We start from the raw sequence: 23,507 nt of genomic DNA, 5'->3' as shown, positions 1-23,507 counted from the left end.
GTAGGGAAACAAATTTATGCATGGCCATATGTTTCTGAGTGTGGAGGCAGTGGAGCGACTGACAGAGGAAATAATGATGCAATAAAGGATGCACAGGAAGCCAGGATATAAAACATGCACCATGTTCTGTGGACAGAACTTGAGAAAATGGAGATTCAGGAGGTAACATTTAAAGACAATGTATAATTTTCGGTGGGAGATTCAGAAATTTAGAGAATGGAGATTCCAGGGATAAAAGTTTTTAAAAATGGAGAATCAGGTGCGAAGAAAACTTCATATCAGAAAAAAGATGTCGTTTATATTTCGTCTGCTTTTGCAGGAACCAGGACTGGAACTTGTTGGTGCAGAGAAAAATTAAAATACGCAACGACTCCACTGGGGATCGAACCCAGAATCTCTGGTTTCGTAGACCAGCGCCTTATCCATTGGGCCATGGAGTCGTGATTGAGTCAAAGGTTCTTCTATTTTACCTACATATCAAATCAGAACGAAAATTGCATTGGCTTCCGATTTTGAAGGCTAGTTTAAACTTTATATTAATTTGGATTTTTTTTTTTCACAGCAGGTATTAATTTGGATTTTTTCCCAGAGAAAAAGATCATGCTTCTTTGTTATTCACAGGGATTAAAAAATGAAAGCATACTGTTTATCACTGAGGTAATTTCATTACACAAATCTGTCAAATTAGATTTTGTAATTTGGTTTATGGGTGTTAAGGATACTTCAGTATTTATATTTAAAAAATATATTTTAATAATATTTATAAATAAAAATGATATTCCTTAACATTTTATTTTTTTCAAAAGTAAATTATTTATATAATTTATATGGATAAGTTTCTTTTACACATTCAGATAATAGTAAAGATGAATTTTTTTTTTAATGATGTAAAATTAAGGTCATCGATTTTCCCTTTAAAAACACTTATAAAATAAAATAACTCTGTCATGCAAAATAATTACTCTTAACGAAATAGAAGTGAATTTTTATTTATATAAAATATAATAAATAAATTAATTATATTTTAATAAATTAAAAATAATAAAAAAATATTTATCTTAACTAGGTGTTTTTTAGTTTACAATGACAGAGATTTTGTCACGTCGTGTTAAACATTGAAATGTTATGTTAAACATTTTGACTTAGTTAAAATAAAACAAAATAAAATAGAAAATTCTCTACTTTAGTATGATAGAGATGTTGTAATCCTTGTTTAATATTTTGACTTTGCTAAAAAAAAAATAATTTAAAATGAAGTTTATAAATATAAATATAATTAATTATAATTAATAATTAAATCTGTCTAGATCCATCTTAACTTGGGATCTAGAGAAGGGTAAAATCTCTTAAAATGAATCTGTTTTAGAGTGAAAAGGTATTTGATCCCTCTAGTCTCTTGGTAAATCTAAAGTTAAGATGGATCTAAACTAACATTTATAGATAATTAATTTTAATAAACTAAAATTAATAGACATACATTTATATAAAATAATAATAATTATTTTTAAATAAAAATATAATAATTAATTAATTATTTTTTAAAAATGTATGAATAAATAAATAAAATACAAATACAAATAATCATTAAATTATTGATTTTTTAAAATAAATTCTTGATGTTTAGGGTATCGTTCCATAAGAGCTTTTTAAACAATTTAGAAAATCAAAACTTGGATAAAGGAGTTCATTTTGAACTAACATATTTTAAGGTTTAAGATTTTATTTTAAAATACCTTTATTTTTAGCCAATACATTTTATTTTTAAATAAAAATACTAATAATTATAACTTTTTTTTATTGCCCATGGAGTGTAGAGTAGACATTGATAGGGTATTTTGTTAAGGAACTTCATGGTGTAAAGGTTGCCGGTTCAAATTTATGTGGGTAAAAATCCAACCATGCTAAGGGTTAGTGTAGCCTAGGTTGGGTGTGATCCCTGGGTTAATTTAACAACTTAGATACCCTCGGGTTGCGACTACTATGTGAGAATTCCATAATTGCAATTAACTAAAAATTTATCTCCTATTGATTGTAGTGTATTTGTTATTACGACAAATATTGACAAACTCACAATTGCAATCTTCATCAAAATAAAGCATGCTACGAAATAAAAAAGGAACTGAGACATAAATGCACACACACAATAAAAATATGACACAACCATTTTTTGAATAAATGTCCCCTGAAAAACCCCGAAGGAAAAAAAAACACTTGTCCAATGCTACTCCAGACCATAAAAAAACTAACATTCCCTCTTAGCAAGGAAGGTATTCTCCTCAATAATCCTCATGATGTTGGTGACTGACATTTGTGATACAACTATCTCTCATTGTCCACCATGCTACTGCACAAACTCTGATTCATTTGAGACTGTCTTGTAGCTGAACCAATCTATGATCTTACACTGTTGATGCCTTCGCACTGCTGTTGTTGTGCTACCACTACATTGTACTGCATTTATGTTGCTGCTATCACTGTAACTATGTACTGATCACGTCATATCATGAAGCATTATGCTTCCATAGAGCTACTCCCTTTGAAGGTGTTCTCCACTATACCCATTTGTTCTCTGAAATATACGAACTTGGCTCTCCCTAGAGCCTTCATGAGTATATCTTCCACATGTTGTTCTGTGGGAACATATTGAAGTTGGACTAATCCACACTGCTCTCTAATGAAGTGATATCGTCTTTCAATATGTTTCGACCTATCATGGAACATTGGATTCTCAAAGAGCTTGATGCAACTCTGATTATCGCAGTAGATACTGGTCACCTCCATCTTTAGATTGAACATTCTCACTAGGATCTTCCAAATCCAAACAACTTCACATGTGCCCATGTTAGATGTCATGTATTCTGCCTTCGTAGAACTCAATGCCATTGAATTATGCTTCTTGCTACTCCAAGACACAACTCCTGATCCAACGCTGAAGAAACACCTAGAAGTGGTGTTCCTGTCTATTGAAATTCCTGCCCAATCTGCATCCATATAACCACATATCTTGACACCATTTCCTTGAGTATACCTCAATCCATACTTGATTTTACTACACAACCACTTCAATATGTGTCTTGTCGTTGTTCACTGCACTCTCTTAGGTCCCATCATAAACTAACTGAGAGTGTTAATCGTGAAACAGATATCTGACCTGTTGTTGACCAAATATATGAGTGAAGTGATGATATACCCAGACAATGTTGGGTCTACATCCTCATCCTATGATGCATCTATCTTCCTCCAGTTAGCAATCATGGGCATAGACATAGGCCTACAATCTTGCATCCTGAACCTCTTCAGGATCTCTGTAGTATATCTCCCTTGACCAAGGGAGATCTTCCTGTCCTTCTGCCACACTTCCATGCCTAGGAAGTAATGCATCAATTCTAAATCCTTCATGTCAAACTCGATTTCCAGGTTCCTCTTGCAATCTTATATGAGCCTTGATGACCAAGTAAAAAAGAGGCCATCCACATACAACACTAGGATGAGTGGCTCACCCTCTACTAGAAAATAGTAAAGGTTAGGATCTGCATCACTCTTGACGAATCCCATCTGCTACAAGTAGCTTTCAATCAAACCATACCATGCCCTGAGGGCCTATTTGAGCCCATATAGTGCTCTCTTTAGTTTGCACATGTGTGTTCCCCTCTCATGTGTCTCGAAGCCCTCTTGTTGTTCTATATATACTTCCTCCTCTATCACCTCGTTCAAGAATGTTGTCTTAACATCCATATGATGAATCTTCCATCCCATATGAGCTGTTAGATAAATCAATGACTGGATGGAAGTATATATGGAAACTAGGGCGAAGGTCTCCTCATAATCAATGCCTTCCTTTTGTGCATATCCCTTGGCCAAGAACCTAGCCTTGTACTTCTCCATGCTGCTATTTGTATTTTACCTAATCTTATAGATCCATTGAGATCCCACAACTGACCAATCCACAGGTCTTGACACTACCTCCCACACATAATTCACCATGATGGAGCTATATGCCTCCACCATGGCATCCTGCCAAAACTGATGTTGTGCAGCTTCATGATAGCTAGAAGGTTCAACCATTTGTGCCACCAATGCTTGGTACCTATTGGTATGTCTACATTCCCTTTTTCCTGTCCTAGGAGTCCTTACAAACTTCTCCCAATCCCTCAACATTTGACAAACTTCTCCGCTGATTCGACCACTAGTGGTGGGTGGTTCAATCAACTCCTCATCCCACCTCGACTACTTCGTTTGTTGCGAACTCACTAAATTCCATGCATCTAAACTAGTGCTAGTATTGGTCATTGTACTAGAACCCTGCGATTGTCCCTACAACTGTCCTTGTTGCTAGACTAATGGAGCTTTTGCTACCTCAAGATAATCACCCACATGCATCTTGCGAGCTCTCTCGAAGGTTATGTCCTCCATGAACTTTACATTAGATCACATGATGATCTTCTTACTACTAGGAATATAGATCCTGTATGCCTTTGAGGTATTACTATACCCAATGAAGTACCCCTTCTTCGAAATCTGATCCAATTTAGTGCATTTTTCATCTGGAACATGGTAGTATGCTATACTACCAAATATTATGATGTGAATGTATTCTAGTTTCTTCCATGAGAAAACTTCCTCTGGTGTTATCTTCCCCAACTCCCTATGAGGAACCCTTTTTTGTATCACTTTTGTATATACATCGTTGTTCCACATGCATCTTCCCATAGAAACTTGGGCATATCCTGATCATATAACATATCTTTGTTGCCCCTAATATAGACTTATTCTTCCACTTTTCCACTCCATTTTGTTATGGGTTGTACCGAGATTTCCATTCTCTCTTGATTCTCTCCTTCACACAAAAATCAGTGAAGTCATTGTATATGTACTCCCCCCCATTATCTATGCAAAGAACCTTGATATTTTTTCCTACTAGGTTCTCAACGAGAGCCTTAAACTCTTTGAACCAACTGAAAACTTCATTGTTATTCTTCAGAAAGTAGATCCAGGTCTTCCTGGAATGGTCATCAATAAAGGTAACAAATTACTCATACCCTCTGATAGATGTAATGGACACTGGGCCACAAATATATGAGTGTATAAGTTGTAGCACACCATCTGATTTATTGTCACTCCTTGGGTGCCTTTGCATATTTCCCAAGTATGAAACCCCTGCACACATCATCATGTTTCTTGCTCAATTATGGAACACTTGTTACTGTCTCCTTAAGAATTCTCAGTGCTCCATGGTGTAAGTGACCCATTATCCTATGCCATAATTCTTTCAAGTCTTTACCATTATTACCACTACTATTTTTACTACTGCTCACTAGTGTCTTTGGAAAATCAAAATGCAACTTGAAAAGTTTGTTGCTTCGAACTCCAATCTTCCTTACCTTATTCCAGTTCTGGTGCCTTACGAACACCTTATTCCCTATGAAGTAGACATCGTATCCCTTGTCCTATAGTTTAGACACTAAAATAAGGTTCATGCCTAATCTTGACACATGAAATACATCTATAACATTGGTACTAGCTCCTGAATCCCTCTTAATCTCGACAGGGCCTCTCCCAACTGGAGTACATTTAGTTTTGTTTCCCATCTAAATATGGAAGTCTATCTCCTCCTATTTATAGTTGGAGAAGTAGTCTCTAACTCTCTCTAACTCTTGTCATGTGCACTGACGCTCCACATTCTATATACCATACACCCTGTGAAATTGAGCTAGAGAGACAAGCTATCTGAGAAAATTTGTCCTCTAATATGGAACACAAATCCAAGACATCAATAAATTCAAATATACTTGAGACATCCTAGATATAATATTTTTCTCTTCCTTGTAGTTGTAAACCCTTGTTGCAAATCTCTGTGCCTAGATCTACTCTACGAATTTGTTGATCTGCTCTTTGGAACCTCTTCCTAGCAATCGACTGACTGTTGTTACATTTCCGAGGCAAATCACATTTTTCCTCCACACTAGATCTGGAAATCAAGTTTCCCGCCTCTCTACATTTAACACCCCTAGCTAGCATGCACAGATGGTGCTTCAAATCTTCCTTTGAATATGCACAATTTTCTTCCTTTCACCTAGAGCCTCTAATATGATCTCTACGACTTTGATACCATGTGAAAATTCCATAATTGCAATTAACTGGAAATTTATCTCCTAATAATTATAGTTTATTTGTTACTACAATAAATATTGATAAACTCACAATTGAAATCTCCACCAAAATAAAAATGTTGCAGAATAAAATAAGAACCGAGACATAAAAGCACACATGCAATAAAAATCCAACACAACCATTTTTGGACTAAACGTCTCCGAAAAAACCTCAAAGGGAAAACCGGTGCAACATATGAGGGTTTATTTTATTATGTAGTAAAATATAGAGAATTACAACTGCGAGCCTTCCTGGCCTCGCTTTGACAATTTATATCAAATGGGAAATTTAGTTTTCTCCTAAAATCACCTCATTCTAGCCTTCTATGTCAAATTCACACTTCCCAACAATTATTCTTTGTTGGATTGGAAATGTGCACACTCTGCTATTGAGAAATTGATCTGCCTAGATGATTCACTTCTAGATGAGACGTCTTTCCCTTATATTCTCTTGGATCCAATTCGCTCTGCCTCTGGGATAAGATCCTAGATCCCACACCGACACTCTCTTGGAAACTAGCAATTCACACTGCAAAATTTCAAGCTCTTTGCTGGATAATTTAATCTTCCTTTCCTAATTTTGGAAACTAGAAAACCACCTGAGAATTTCTCCTCATAGCTGCAAACCCCCTGCTACTCTCCTTCTCTTACTCAAACTCTTCCCTCGTTGAAAACGACGTATTGGGAAATTCACACTGCTTATCACATTGATGCTCGATCTCCTTGATGTGTTTTCTCCAAACCCCTTCGTCTTGCTCTTATAATAGACTCTTGTCGAGTCTTCAAAAACCACAATTTAATATTCTTCGACGACTTAGATCAATTAGACTTCATCAATATAAGTCTCTAGAGAAATCTCAAACATCCTTAATTAATTACCTTTAATTTAGCACATTTCCTAAGTTAGATTTAGGGAATATTTTAATTTTGGAAAATTAACTTAATTAAGGCGTTTCACAAGCACATCTTGAGAAACATTTTCTAGGTTTTGGAGGTCTCATGTTCCTTAGCCTATTATCATCATTAGAGACTAGAATACCTATCTGATGCTACTCCAGACCATAAAAAACTAACATACTCAAGCCGCATGTTAGGCGTGCCAGTGATCTCAGGGTTCACATAATCTAGCAAACAAATTTTTTTTAATCTTTATTGAGTTTATATGGTTGGATGGCCACTTCTAATTATCAAATCTAACACTTAATCATAATTATATCATTACACTAAGAGGTTCATTTTAGACCATAGTACAAGGGAGATGTGTATTTATTTTAGTATTTACCCTTGAGTTGACACAAGTCCCTTTTAAAATAAAATAAAATATTCTCTAAATAAAAATAAAAAATGTCGATTATAATTAAAAAATAAAAATATCAATTAAGGTTACCTCTGGTGGTTGGGTGAAATAACTGTTATCTTCCCCACCCATATTCAATTCTTGACTAGTGACAGGATGAGCTATAATTCCTTGATAAATATTGTTGTAATCTTGTGGGATGACTATCAGTGTGGGTAACATATATAATTTTTATACTTTTTTAAAATATTTCAATACAAAATTTGAAGAAACTATCTAAATATCAATATTAACTCTTTTATTTCAATATCAACTTCATATATGCGTATAAAGGGAAGAGAAAACATATATTATTTTAATGCTTTTTTAATAGGAATGAGTATATATATTTTTATTAAATCTGTGCCTCGTCAAAATATGTAGTCAAGAAATCCATTACATTTTTCTCATCCTCCTTCTTATCCCCGTGTTTGCAATAGGCTTCTAAAACATGTGAAGGACTATATATTTTCACAAAATTCATTAGATCCCTATAGGTATACATCCTACACTAACTTCGTAATAAAAGATAAAATTTACAACAAAGCATATATCATTTGAAGTCGTCATCCTCCTCCTTTGGTGGCATGTTGAGGTTTGGATACTTTTTCACTTCTTTCCAACTTGTAGTATTGGATTCACTTAGACTAGTATACAAAAGTTGAACTTGGTCCTGTAAGTTTGCAATCTCATTTTGTAGTGCCTCTACCTCATTTGTTTGCCTGGCTAACTTATCTTTTAGAGCTTGGATCTCATCCAACACATTCACATTGGTCTCCATTTGCTTCTTTTGTCTCATATTCATCACCATCATATCAAGTTGGATGGAGTCCATTTTCTCCAATAATTCCTTACATTTGCAACTTGTTTTCCTTTCTTAGTTTCTTTTCTTGAAATATTTCTCTTTACCGTGCCACATCTTAATATGGCAGGTCTAGAAGAAGAAACAAAAGTATGCAGTATTCCACAGATTCCCCACCTACAGAAGCCTTGTCATCCTGCAACTTGGGATCCACCCAATCACCCTCGAATGTTTCCCAATGCAGTTATGTGATTCCCGATTAGATATAATGTTATTTTAATCATCCAACTCAGAGGCACACAACTCATTCTCCTCCCATAGTTTCCATTTGTTGTCTCGAGTAGAAGCACTTTTGTAACTTCTAAATAGTTCAACTCATGCTCATACCATGTTCAAAAACCCACTTCCTAATGTCCTTATTATTTATCAAAGGCACAAAAAATGCCCTTAAACTAGCCTGCACCCCAATTAGCTTCTCATGGAAGGAAGCTTGATTCCTACAAATTCTGGCTCTCTACCTCTGGGATGTCAATGCAATACTGACATCAAGGTGCCCATACACCTTTAACGACATTTTGATTTCGTGCTTTGTTTCTGCAATTAAAAAACACATAAAATATCTATGCACCTTCACTTGTGATATTTAAATCTCATCTCATTTAATTTGAAACCCATATACAAGATCTACAACTCTCGTTGATTCCAGATTACACATAAAATTGGAATTCTTCATTCACACACACACACAAAGAGACAATTTGTGAACATAATGAAAATTCCGTTCATTAATAAAATCATGCCCATACAATTACATAACAATTTCGTAAGTTTTCATTCCTCTCTTCGCCTGATCTCACGTTCATTTTGGCCATTAATTCTCATTTCCCATAGGCTTACAATAAAAAAATTAAGAAATGCAATATCTTTTTTGAATCCTAAAAGCACTTCATAAATCATGCATAAATCACTCTATAAATCATATTTTTCTAAATTCTAAAATCACTCAATCTATCCCTAGAATCTCTCATGCTTTTCAAGATAGATTTGCTTTTGTCTTATGGACAAAATATCACCTATCCATAGATTTTCTAAAACTATGGCTCATTAGTTCTAAAACTCATGAAAAATACTAACTTGGAAAATACAATGTACTTATATAGAAGAATATAAATTCTTTTAAAAAATCAAGACCCCATTTTTAAGATTTTTAATATCGAAGACTTAATGGCTTGAAATCTCTAATGCTCTTGCATCACCCAACATGGCCAACAACGAGCCACACTTTATTTCCCAAAACTCCGCAGTCTCAGGGGCCAGTGAAAACTTTTTTATGTAAAGAAAATAATCGTTTGGTGAACAGAAGTCAAGCCAAGACGACCCTTCACTATCCAAAGCCATGCAGGGAATGTGAAGACATACAACTTCATTGCCAAAAGACCATAATCCCAGGGATTTTAGCCCACCCACCATATCCAAAAACTAATCCCACAAGAAGCTAATAAAACCTCACATTCATGTAAGAAAAGCATCGAAAATGGCAGTCAGAGACAAAGATTAAGCTATACGCTAATTATCACAATAGAGGAAGATGTTGCACCAACTAAGCTTCTAGGATAACACCATGATACCTACCAAATTATTCTATGAATCCCCCAGTTTATCGTCTCTGGAGAGAAATATGAATTGGTAACCCACAATGATTTGTTCTACACCAATGCCTTTCTTACTCCATCACCTAGATCCCACTTGAGTCCAACACCATAGAAACATTACAATTCATAAGTTCCTCTCCCATGCCAGTGCATTCATCACTAGATGTGGGTGTAATTTAGTAGATTTGTGCTTTGTCCTTGGAGTTGTGTCTCTCACATATGTAATAATTGTGATGTGTCATTGTCTACATTCACCAAACTTAATTAGGGTGCCATAACAATTGTTGAGTCCCTTGCCAAATTTTTTTAATGAAATCGAGCACATTCATTACCATGATTACCATGGACCATGAAATAATTATTTAATAAGAGGAAAAAAGTCATAATTCCTTCCTTAGAAATAAGGCTTGGCCTTTAGGGTTAGGGAAAAATCGACCACCCTATATCACCATTGACATTTTAATTCCTTGCTTGAAGCTAGTAGGATTGATTCACATATTTACTAGCTTCTTCATTTTGATTCCTAAGGATATGAAAGTAATATTTTTGTGGAATGCCTTCAATGATCCTCCTTATTCTCTTTAAGGCAAAGTTCCTTTGTACAAGTGCCGAATGATAATAAGGAAGTCTCCCAAAATTTTAATGTTGGACACTTGAGAAGTTTTGGCCAATATCAAACTTTGCAAAAATCCATGCATTTTTGCCTGATTGTTTATTATTGATCCCCAGTCCCCATGCATACCTCTTAACAAGATTTTCTTCGAGGCTATACAAGACCCCTCCCCCTCCTACCACACCTAATAAATTATTTTTATGTTAACAATAATAAAATATTTCAATACCTAAAGAAAATAAATAGTTTAAAGTAAAAAAATTCAATTAGTGTCTAATATGTTTAATTCATTCAATTCTTAAAACAAAATTAATATGTAATATTTAAAAATATTAAAAATAACAAAAAATCAAATGTGAGTCATAATATGTAATGTTAAGTGATATTGATTTGTACATAAAAATATGTTAATAACAAAAATATATATATTTTAATGTGGTATACAAATAAAATATTTCAATACTGATGTTAAGTAAAATATTTCAATTTCAACTGTGCGTATATTATACATGTTCATAAAAGAACTATGTATATATTATATGAAGCAATTAAAAAAAAAGTTATAGTTAAAACATTTCGTGGATTTTTATTATTCTACATTTTGGTTATTTTTTAAGTATATTTTATGGTCAATTTTATTTGAAATCTAATAAAGATTCATTGGATTTGCAAGTTTAAGTTATGTATTTTACAAATTAGAATTGCCTAAGGGGATTTTCATAACATCAAATCTATTCATGCATTTAAAAATGCAATGGGGCAATAAAAAATTGCACATGGTGTATGTGCGTGCGTGTTTATCCATCTTAACCTCAGATCTATCAAGCTTATATATATATATATATATATATATATATATATACATATACATCTTAACGTCATATTTATCAAGCTTTGAGATTGATCAAATCTCTTGAGGTGCAATTTTTTTTAAAGTTTTGCACTCTAAAAGGGATTTTCACCTCAAGAAATTTGAATCCTCTCAAATGTGCTATCAAGAATTGAGATTGATCAAATCTCTGGATGTGAAAATCCTTTTCAAGTTTTTCACTCTAAAAGAGGTTTGCACCTCAAGAGATTTGATCTCTCTCCATGCTTCCTAGATTCGTAGTTAATATGGATCTATAATGGTATTACTAGCATCGATCCATCTTAACTGTGGATCTATGTTTTGTACTCCAAAACATATTTTCACCTCAAGATATTTGATCCCTCTTGGATGCATCAAGCTTTGAGATTGGTCATATCTCTAGAGGAGCAAATATTTTTTAAGTTTTGCACTCTAAAAGATGTTCGCACCTCAAGAGATTTGATCTCTCTTTGCACTTGCTAGATTCGTAGTTAACATAGATCTATAATGGTATTATTGCCATTGATCCATCTTAACTATGGATCTACCAAATTCCAAGAGGGATCAAATATTTCAAGATGCAAACCTCTTTTTAAGTGCAAAACTTGTAAAATGTTTGTACCTCTAAAGATTTGATTGCTTTTAGTACAAGATAAATACCGAGTTAAGAAGACACTATTTCTTAATAATATTATTTATATTTATATAAATTTTACATCCCTCTCAGGATTGGCTGAGGAAATCTGGTGCACAATCTTCATTGTCCCAGAAAACTACGCAGAGGCCACTGGGAGGCAGGATTGCGCAGTCGAGGACACCTGTGGCAGCTACAAGGTGGGCCCCTGAGGGACACCTCTGCGCAATTTCCATAGGGAAGAAAAGGCAGGACAATAGAGGGACCAAAGGACAGTTCTGCTCAAATTTTGAGAGTAGTGAGTCCCGAATAAGGGAGGTCACTGGGAGGAAACCTTTGCGCAGTTTCTGGGAGCAGTGCAGGCTCAGGTCTCTACGCAATGTGGGGTTCCATCAAGTAGAAAGGAGCCTTGATGACTGATCTTGCGAAGTGCGCAGTCTAGGTCGGGCCTTAAGGAAGTTTATACGCAGTTCTGGGAATGAAGACAAGCTGCTCACTTCTGGGATTGCACATTGCAACTAAATCAGAGGACAACCTCAAGCACTATGTAGTTCCAGGCAACAAAGAAGCATCATTGAGGGCTGAGAATGCGTAGTGCATCTTAGTCGGGGTCTGGTGAAGTGGGGTTGTTCAGTCGAAGCGATTTTCAGAAAGATGGCTAAGTGTGAGAGGCAAGTGAACTTATGAGAACTTTGACATTGTGATCACACACTCAACATATGTCGACAACATGACAACACTGATCACCAGGACAACATAACAAAGCATGACCATCTGTGAGACTGTCTAATGTTGGAAGTGACAAGTGCGACACTTGGGATAAACCTTTCGACGTTTGTGAAGACACTTGCACGACAATGATTACAACTTTGTGTATGAGTGTGATAGGTGTTCACATGGTTAGGACACTTGTATACACAAAGACCAACCTTCATGGTCACCAAAATAGTTCACAAACATGACATAACAACCATACATGTCAAAAGATGACAATTGATCCAACAGGCGAAAAGGGGAAAGACACGTAGAGGAAACACATGGAATGAATTTTAGTGCTTGCAATCATGCATTTCATTGAAGACAAAATGTTATGAAAATTATAAGCAATCCTTCAAGCTATACTAAGAGGAGTATTTCAAAAGATGTGCTTCGTTTTCCATACCTTCCCTCAAAAGGGTTGTGCATCAGATTGAGTCTTCATGTGGTCTCGATCTTCTATCATACCTTGGGTTCCTTGGTCTGCTTATCTACTGCCTCATCTCCTTGAGATTCATCTAGCATGTCATCTTTCTTTGTGGTCAATGAGATATACATCTGCACAGTTTCAGCAGGAAGTGACTGCTTCTGGGATGAGGCCCTGGGAGGATAAATCTACGCAGCTTCATAATGAAAGGTAGATTGGGCAACTGAAAACACTATGCAATTACAGGATATAATACACTACTGCGGGATGAGGTCCTGGGAGGATACATATGTGTAGTTTTAGGATGCAAGGTAGACTAGGCAGCTGAGGGACAACATTGCGTAGTTTATGGAGATAGTGGGTTCCAACTAAGGGAAGGAAACTAGAGGGAACCACTACGTAGTTTTGGAAGCCAAGGGAGGCTGGGCTCTTTGCGCATTTCACAATTTTATTTCGCAAGGTGGAAGCTTGAGGGTTGCAGATGTGAAGTGCGCAGTTCAGGAAATATGGATGTGGCTAGGTTTTCAGGGAAACTCCAGAATTTGGCTAAGTGTGGGATTAGTGGAATTGATGTGATCAGTGGAACTGATTTGATCAGTGGTAGAACTTGACTATGATCACACACTTGAAAACTTAGTGACACAACATAGACCATCCAGAACATATGAAAACATACTTCGCTTAATGCAACAACCTTTGTGACAAGAGTGCGTGAAATGAGTGAGAAACATGTCTATGTGCTGAGGACAACCCATTGTTGGTGCACTAAGATTTCCTATTACAAGAAATATTAATACCTACATTAATCGTCAACCTAGGGAAAGTATTTTTATTTCAAGAGTGTCAGCACTGTATATGCAGTGAATTCAGAGGTCAACTTATAATGAAAGAAGTTGGAATCGTTGCAATTGCTAATGTCTATTTCTCTAAATTCAATCCAAACAATTCTGAAAGGAATTCATAACACACTTTCAAATATACTTAATCTCTTATGTAAGAAACTAAATCAGAATGAAAATAGAAAGGATCACACTTGGAAATATAACTGGTATTAAAACTAATTCATTTAACATGAAGGAAAGATATAACAATTGCACAACAAATAACCATATAAACATCTCACGGAAAGCAATCAACTCTAGCTTTGAAATCTATGATAGCGTTACCTTAGAATGAACATCAATCTAATGTTGGAATTAACATAACCAATTCAATAAAGAGTATCATGCATATATAACACACAACTAAATCTAGAATCTTGACTGAACAACAAACGCAAATCAGAATCATCAATCCTCACAGTAATCAGAATGATGCTAACTTTACAAACTAACAATAATAAACAAGTATAAGAGTAAACAAAAATGATTATAACACAATTGAAGTAGAATATGTCCTATTGACTGGGCCCAAAGTCTCTAGAAGTCCCTGTTGTTAGATATTCAGAATATGATTATGAATTAAATGCAATCTTCTTCATTAAAATCAATAACAGAGTTACATCATCACCGTGATGAAAGTATTATATGTCCAAAAAGAATAGTTACAATCTGTGAATTCCTAACTAGCTGTTCAGTTCGCCTCACAACTTTATATAACATTTGGAAAAGTAAATAGATAGAAGCGAATCCTCAGGATCAGGGGATCCTAAGGATTTCGCAACACTCGATATGATTTCATCATAGAATAGCATGGGTCCTCCTGGTCTTCCGCTGTCTTCCATGCTCAAGAAGCTGTCTTTTTTACTTTACTGGTTGCTGCTGTTATGTCGATTGAACAATAATCATCCAATCTGCGTCCCTACATATAAAGATAATGAAAATCAATTTTCCATGCCCAATTTATCTAATTTGTTACTAATCTATTTTGCCTAGCTTCTGTTGTTTTTCCTCTATTTTTATTCATAAAACGAAGATAAGCATGTGAGGAAAAATGCTTAATTAATCTATTTACGAGGAGAAAACATACCTTTTTCTCAGCCCAACATACTCCCCTGCTTATCTTTTTGCATGCCCTCATGCAATCAAATGGTTTAGGTGTAGTTGAGTTAAGGAATAAGCAAGATATACTTCCTCCTTATACAACTTGAAACCATTTTTCTTTTTGAGCGCTGCAAAATCCCGGTTCACTTGATGGTCTGACAAGTTATAATCACTGCGGTACCCATCTAGATGATACCAGATAATTGGACTTCTATATTGGCACCCTATCCAATCAGGGCCCATGCTCAGGACCATGTTGCTGTATTTGTGTAAGCGAGTGGAGGCAACTTTGAAATTCCTAAATCCAAATGGCTCTTTGTTCCTGACATTATTGCTAGAGGCTTCCCATCTCTGTCTGGCTGCAGACAAAGATTCTTCTTTGATTTCTTGGAATTACTCCTTCCTTGCCTGTATGATGTCTGTGTGCAACGGTCCTAATTGGCCCACAACACCCGTTCGTTTCATGAACTATTTGTGTTGGACAGAGAGGTGCAGGGGTTTTGTAGGTTCTCCCCTAACCCATAAGTCTATGCCATATTCTCTATTTCGAAAAGTATTATGGGATTTAGCCCATTTGATCTGATTAGTGGAAAAGGAAAGAAAAGCTTGGAATTGGATATCCCCTATGAAGGGGCTAGGATTACTATTTAAGTCATCCTCTAAGAAAAAATTATGCATGTACAATTCACACAAGAGGTGTTGTACCTGTTCATTCTTTTCTCTAAAACACTTGACAAAGTCTGGGGTGGTCTTAATTTCCACCTACTTACCAGATTTAACAACTTTGACCTTCAATAAGAGGTATCTTTCTAGCAGGAACAGTGCATAGTTGGTGGCAGGAGCTCGACATGACAAGGCATCTGAATAAAGAGAGAAAACAATCTCCATTTTCTCCTTAGCCTTCTGTAACTTGACCTGTGCTTTTTCAACTTTCTTCTGTTCATCCTTGTAATTAGCGAAAGTCTCATCCTCTATGACCATGAGTGCCTCAAATTTCTTTCGTAATTCCTGGTGTACTTGTAGGGGCACTACTTCCTCTTTATGCTGAGTCAATTCCTACTGAGTCTTGACTAGTTCATTCTACAATTTCCTAATGACTGCTTCCCTTACCAGGGGAATGTAGTCAGGCATCTCCTCTATTTGGACCTCATCATCCTGTGTTTCCATTGGACTTGTCTGAACAACAGCCTTGGACGCTTCTCGGGTCATACAACAATCAGCTTGGGTGCTTTCTTCAGTATTAGTTTGAACAACAACTTCAGCTATTCCTTGGGTCATATGGTAGCCTTCGTGAATATTCTCTGCAAAATTTGTTTGGACAGAAGCATCAGTAGTGGGGAAGTCCGTTTGGGTTTATTTTGAATAAACCAAAAGGGTCTCAGTTTGGATTTCAATATCTTTCCCAGAGCATTGTTTTGTTTGGGTCCCTGTGGTCTCCAATTCTGTTTTCAATTTCCTGACCTTGACTACTTCCTTCAACCACTCTCTCAGCTGCTTAATTGTTTTCTTTTTCTTCCTGTACTTTTTAAACAACTTCTTGTGTTTTTCCTTGTATGTTTTCTTTGTCGTGAGGCTTTTGATCGACGGTGGTACAACTATATTTATTTCAGGTTCATGTTCAGGTGGAATTGTGTCAACATCAGGATGGGGTTCTAATGGAACCGTGTCTCCCAATGGACTTTCACCTTCTAGGTCCCTATCTTCATGAACTTGCCTCTTAGGAGACCCCAATGGAATGGTGTCTCCTGAGCAATTATCGTTTTCAGGGTATTCTTCTAGATGGGCCTCGTCCTCTGGGGAATTCATAAAAATGGTGCCCTGTGGTTGATTTTCACCTTCCAGGGTTTCTTCTGTAGGGTTTTCCTTAGATGGGGATTCTAGTGGACCAGTAGCTTCTGCTTGATTTCCCTCCCTAATGGTTTCCTCTGCATGCACTTCTGCTTCAAGGGGCTTCTCCATAGAAGGAATTGGTTCCCTCTGTTCTTCCAAATTATCAGTAAATGGTAGGGTTTCATCATGACCAAGACTGCCAGCAGGGCAGACTAGTTGGGGGCATAAATTTTCCCTTTAGAATTCTTGAATTGCTCCCTTCCTTCATTGAATATCCCCATATTCTCCAATACTCGGGCAACCTCTTCCTCATAGTCTTGCAGAGAGTCATCTTGTGGACTTGGAGGGGGCATGTGAGATGGCCTTGCCTCGTCTATTTGAATTAGGGTGTGTCACTGCGACTTTATCCTCGTAGAGTGTCTTTGCTTTGCTAGGCCCAAGGCCAAAAAGGGATTATTTCTTTTCTGTGTCCTTTTTGGACCTGTCACTCTTGGCCCCTGCTTTTTAGTTGCTAGGTTTTCTATAGGTGGGGTGAAAGTAGGATTTACTAGGTTATCCCAGGTTAGCTGCTGTTAGGTCCATCCATGAATGATGATTAATTTGATCAGACCATGATGGCCGATGATTGTAAGTGGGTCCTTTGCGTTTCTGACCCAACGAGCAATGTCATGTAATACAAAATTTAAATAAAATGACAATTTAATTGTAATTTTCTGTTTCAAAATAGCTAACAGTTTAAGTTGGTGAGGTTTTACCACGTCCTGTCGTCCATCACATGTGATATACCTCTACACAATGGCTGCCAATTCCTGCCATGGCTGTCTTAAAGTTGTAGGGTGAACCCCTTTTCCTTTTCGCACCAATTGCTCGTTTGGGTCCTGAAATACTGTGACTGCATCTTGTAGAAGAACATGTTTGTCCATCCATCTCGTTCCTTCTACTAGAAGTCTAGTGACTTCAGCTATGACTGCTTCAGAGACTGTTATGTTCTTGCCTTTCACCATGGTGTGGCCATTCTATAAATTCTGCAAAAATTCAAGTGTCATTTCCTCATGAAATCCCTGTAATTTGGTCAAGTATTGTAGCTAGCCGGCACGCTCAAGAATCACACGAGCCTGGTCTGATACCCTAAGCATTGTGGGTTCATTTCGAATGGCTTTTCCTCCCATGGCTACTGTTTTTCTATGGCTGGTTCACTTGCATGCACTTCTCTCACACTTTCACAGTTTGGAACAACACTAGAGAACGTTAAAGCTATTGACAGAAAAATGATTTGTTTTGAGAATTAATATCAAAGGAAATTATGTTATTTGTCTCGTCAACAATATTTTGCACAGGATCATAATCAATTCGCATGTTATCCATAATGGTTGCCTTCTTCCCTCCAATCAGAATCGTTTGATAATTATTACACACGCGCAATCATCATGCAGTCCTTTAACCAGAAATCAGTTTAATAATCATCACACAAACTATCCATAAATTGTCACACATGCTGTTCATACGCAGACCATCCCCCCTCCAATCAGAAAAGGGTGTCCATGCCCACCAAACATGGGAAAAAGGGAGAAAGCGTCGGTAAATCATAAATGCAGGCAACCAATCAATAAAAGCAGCGTAATATACGACAACAACAATCAAAGAAGTACACGTCAAAAGATTTGAAATGCCCATAAAATAAAATAGAGATTTATATCATTATGTCAATAGATATTTACCTTAGGTGGAAAAGTGACAAACACATGACCAACGATAAGTATTAATGACTGTCGGTAAAGTGATTGGACAATAATGATATAATGCATATAAGATATAGGTTACCATGCATGTTGGCTAATTAAATTAAAAATGCTGTTCAAATGGGAAATTTTCCTTTAGAAACGAATCCATAGGTGGTAATAGGATAGAGAGAATTTGGCAGTGTAACATAGTACTTCAATACCACAAGCAGATCCACTGTTGCCAGCAAGCGTTCATAGCCTCGACAGGGTTGCTTTGTAACCCCACAAAATGAGCCAAAGTCCTCCTTTTAGTATTTAGATGATTCTCCTTTCTTGCTATAAAGAGACCACTATTATGGCATGGTAACCAGATAATCATAGTGCCATTCACTAGGATATAACAAAGTGATCAGGCTGGCTCGTGATGAGACCCCCTGTCCTTCTGACAATTTTAATTATCAAGAAGGTCATTACCTTGGTGTGGTGGCCATAATGGAATGTCACCTGTTACATCCTTATGATCATGGTAGGCTAGCTCGTACTGAGACCTCCTATCCTCTTTAAGACAAAGTTTGTTGCATTTTCACATTTTTATATTTTCATGTTTTCATATTTTGATGCTTTTATTGTAAAAAGATGGAGGCTCATTTAATCCTTAAGAGTCAGGGATGGCATGAGAAGTAAAAAAAATGCCAATGAAAGTTATGATTTTACCCCCATATCATCATATCAAAGGGATTTATCCATTTGAAAGTGTAAAAGATAAACCGACATGGTATTAAGATAATAAATAATTTTATGATGTTTCCAAAGGGAAAATATTCATCCAGTCATTATAGAGATGCACCATGTCAACTTTTGAATAAAGATGGCAATCAAAAGGTTCCATAAATCATAATGGTATTAACATTACTGTTTTTCTTTATCTTAGGCACAAATCCAACAAGATGGTTTTTATTCAAAACATGGAAGAGAAAGAAAATGAAAAAAATAATGACCGACGATGAAACAACAAAAATAAATCACAGCTATTTATTCTACTAAACAATGATTGTTCAATCGATTGAACAACAAACACACAAAAGAAAAATCGGGGTTGTTCAATTGATTGAACAACAATCATTCAATCGATTGAACAACAAACACACAAAAATAAATTAGTGTTGTTCAATTGATTGAACAACAATCGTTCAATCAATTGAACAACGATCATTCAATCGATTGAACAACAAACACACAAAAAAAATCAGTGCTGTTCAATGGGTTGAACAACAATCGTTCAATTGACTGAACAACAAAACACACAAAAAGTGTTGTTCAATTGATTGAACAACAATCGTTCAAACAATTGAACAACAAAACACACAAAAAATAAGTGATGTTCAATTGATTGAACAACAATCATTCAATCGATTGAATGACAAAACACACAAAAGTGTTGTTCAATTGATTGAACAACAAAACACACAAAGAGTGCTATTCAATTGATTGAACAACAATCATTCAAACGATTGAACATCAAAACACGCAAAATGATGTTCAATTGATTGAACAAAAATCATTCAATCGATTGAACAATGAAACACACAAAAATTGTTGTTCAATTGATTGAATAATAATCGTTCAATCGATTGAACAAAAAAGCACTCACAAACAAATAAGTGTTGTTCAATTGATTGAAAAAAAATCGTTTGATCGTTTTAACAACAAAACCAACTCAAACAAATAAGTGTTTTTCAATTGATTGAACAACAATCGTTCAATCGATTGAACAAAAAAACACACAAAAGTGCTGTTCAACTGTTTGAATAGAAATCATTCAATCGATTGAACAAAAAACACACAAAGAGTGCTATTCAATTGATTGAACAACAATTGTTCAAATGATTGAACATCAAAATACGCAAAATGATGTTCAATTGATTGAACAACAATTGTTCAATCGATTGAACGACAAAACACACAAAAAGCGCAGTTCAATTAATTGAACAATAATCGTTTAATCGATTGAACAAAAAAACACTCGCAAATAAATAAGTGTTGTTCAATTGATTGAACAACAAAACACACAAAAGTGCTATTCAATTGATTGAACAACAAAACACACATAAACATGCTGTTCAATTGATTGAACATCAATCGTTCAATCAATTGAATAGAAAAACAAACAAGAAGTAAGTGTTGTTCAATTGATTGAACAACAATCGTTTAATCGATTGAACAACAATTGTTTAATCGATTGAACAACAAAACGTAGAAAAATAAATTAGTTCTATTCAATTGATTGAAAAACAATTGTTCTATTAGTGTCAGTCTTCGAAGCCTTCTGCCATTGATCAAACATGCTCGTACAAAGTGGTCATAGGATGTCAAAGTCAAATTTTGTTATTTCAGTGAGTCTTCAAGTAAACTTTGGTCACTAGGTATTAGGTCTAGGATTTGTTTTCACTCCTTTAAAATTTGTCCAAATGTCGGTCCATGTAACCATTCAGCTGAGTGTACCATCATTCAAAGAGTTGTCATCATCATTTCAGGTTCCAATGGGTCATTTTACACCTTGTTCGTGCTTCAGTTGTACTTGGGTAAGGCTCATTTCCCTCTCTTAGGGTTTTGAAGGTAATTTTTCTTGGATGGTAAAATCATCAACAAAAATTATATCCTTATGTTCATATACCTTCCCCTATCCTTAATGTACCTTCTTAAGCACTTCCCATCACTGATATCCCTCAAATTCATCATTTTCCCACAAACCCTAGCTTCTTGCTACAATTTGACAATCTTCTAGACTAGGCCCGTGTTTTTCCCTTTTAGACCCCTTTCCCTCACTCAATATTTGAAATTCCACTTTCCCTTGCTTCCTAACATCCCTCCCTATTTTCCAAAATTTTCTCAAGAATTTAGCAACCCTTCATTTCCCTTCATTTCTACAAATCCCCCCTTCCACATATCGGGATAGGTTTTATTAAAAAGATGTTTTTGAGAAATAGAAGATGAATTTGAAAAAATTGAGAGAGTTTTTTTTTCCATCATTGGCCCAAGAAGAAAAAACTCTTTCAGTTTTTACACAGGTTTCATGGTTTGGGAGAAATGTCGAAAACATCATTTGCCTTAGGAGGGTTGCTGCACCTCTAGAGTGACCTTGGTAAAATCAATTTTTCTCCTGGATGGAATGACCAAATGACTTTCTTGATGAGTCAACTGATAATTAGACACAAAGATATTTCCAATGGGATATCATGAGCTCAATTTGGAGTTGAGGAAGACCTTCAAAAGTTGACTACAACAACACTCTGCATTTAGGCAGCCTCATTTTGCACATTTTGACCAGTCTTGGGAGATTTGACTTTTGACAGGGAAAATGAACTCCAAATTGGAAAATTCAAGATTTTCTAGAAAGTAGACTCGATAAGCTTTCCAACAAGCTATCACATGCCCAATTTGGACACCAGGAAGGCCTCCAAAAGTGGTTTGCAAAAGGGCGCTGTGCATAGAAGGGGCGCTGCGCACTTGGGGAATTCACATAGTGCAAAACTAAACGTGCACTGCACATAGAAGAGGCACTGCGCACCTGGAAGCCAAGCTCCAAAACATGCCAAATTGTTCCAAATTGCATTAAATTGCCTCAAATCTCCCAATTTCCTCCATTGCAAGTAAGTATCATTGCTATTCTTGCTCAAAAGAATTTTTGCAATCAGTTTTTGGTGAGTTTGTCTCTTAAGAAAGTAAACCATAGTTGTCACCAAAATATCTCATAAATTCAAAAGCCCACTATTTTATTGCTATCTTTCATCATCTAGTTTCTGTTCCCTAAAACCTATTCCCCATACAAGAGTCCCTAAACATCATTCCCTCTATATTTTCCCACTTCATACACTATTCCCAAACCCTACACTATTCCTAAACCCTACTCACTCACTAAATCCTATTCACACCCTTATTCAATATCACCCATTCATCTATCAAAATCTCTTCATACTCATCTTACCTTCAGTCACCAATTCACCACTCTTCATTCACCACAAGGAGAACAGGCAAAAGGTTAAGAAGGCAAAGGTCAAGTTGACCTCCATTGAGCAAGAGATTGAATGAACGAGAAACTTGGCTTCAAAGGGTCAAAATTCACCTTGAACAGCTGCTTGAGAAGGCCAATAAAGAAAAGAAGATGCTTCGTCACAAGGCCTATCACTATATGACTCGGAACAAAATATAAGGATGGGGAAGCTTAAGGCAAGGTTGAGGAAGGCCTTGAGAAGCAAAAAGGAGAAAGACAAGTTGGAAATCCTAGCTGATGCCTCATTAGCTCATCAAAGTAGTGGATGAGGGTGCCTTGTGCCAATTTTGGGAAAATTTTGGTAAGATTTTGCAATTTTCAAAATTTAAATTTTGCAACACAGGAATTTGGCATAGGTGCGCAGTGCCACCGGTGCTGCGCTTTTGACTGGGACACTTTTTGGAGAAATGGCTTGCATATTCAGATTCAACATGATGAGAACATCAATCCCTGAAAGTTTCAACAAATTTGGAGCAAATCTTGGTCACCTAAAGGTAAAAAAACCATCAAAAAATGACCTCTCTGCCTCTTTTTGGACACACAGGAAGCAGCCTTGGGAGATTCCACTTTTGAGGAGGAAAATGACCTCCAAATGAAAAAATTCAAGATGTTCCAGAAACTAGACAGGAAGATATTTCCAACAAGCTATCTTGGGCTCAATTTGGTCAAGGGGAAGGCCTCCAAAACTGAGTCTGAAGTGGCGC

General features: G+C 36.0%; 1 non-coding gene across 1 annotated transcript; it reads right to left on the bottom strand.

Annotated features, from left to right (window-relative positions):
* Positions 1–367: 367 nt before the first annotated feature.
* TRNAR-ACG (transfer RNA arginine (anticodon ACG)) lies at positions 368–440 on the bottom strand. Its single transcript has one exon. It is a non-coding gene; the product is annotated as a tRNA-Arg (tRNA).
* Positions 441–23,507: the final 23,067 nt, after the last annotated feature.

The sequence above is a fragment of the Pinus tabuliformis genome, chromosome 1_2, assembly GCF_031772625.1.
Source record: "Pinus tabuliformis cultivar Carrire ecotype Pingquan chromosome 1_2, CPIR1, whole genome shotgun sequence".
In the NCBI taxonomy this organism is placed as follows: domain Eukaryota; kingdom Viridiplantae; phylum Streptophyta; class Pinopsida; order Pinales; family Pinaceae; genus Pinus; species Pinus tabuliformis.
This window is presented reverse-complemented; position numbering and strand designations above follow the sequence as displayed.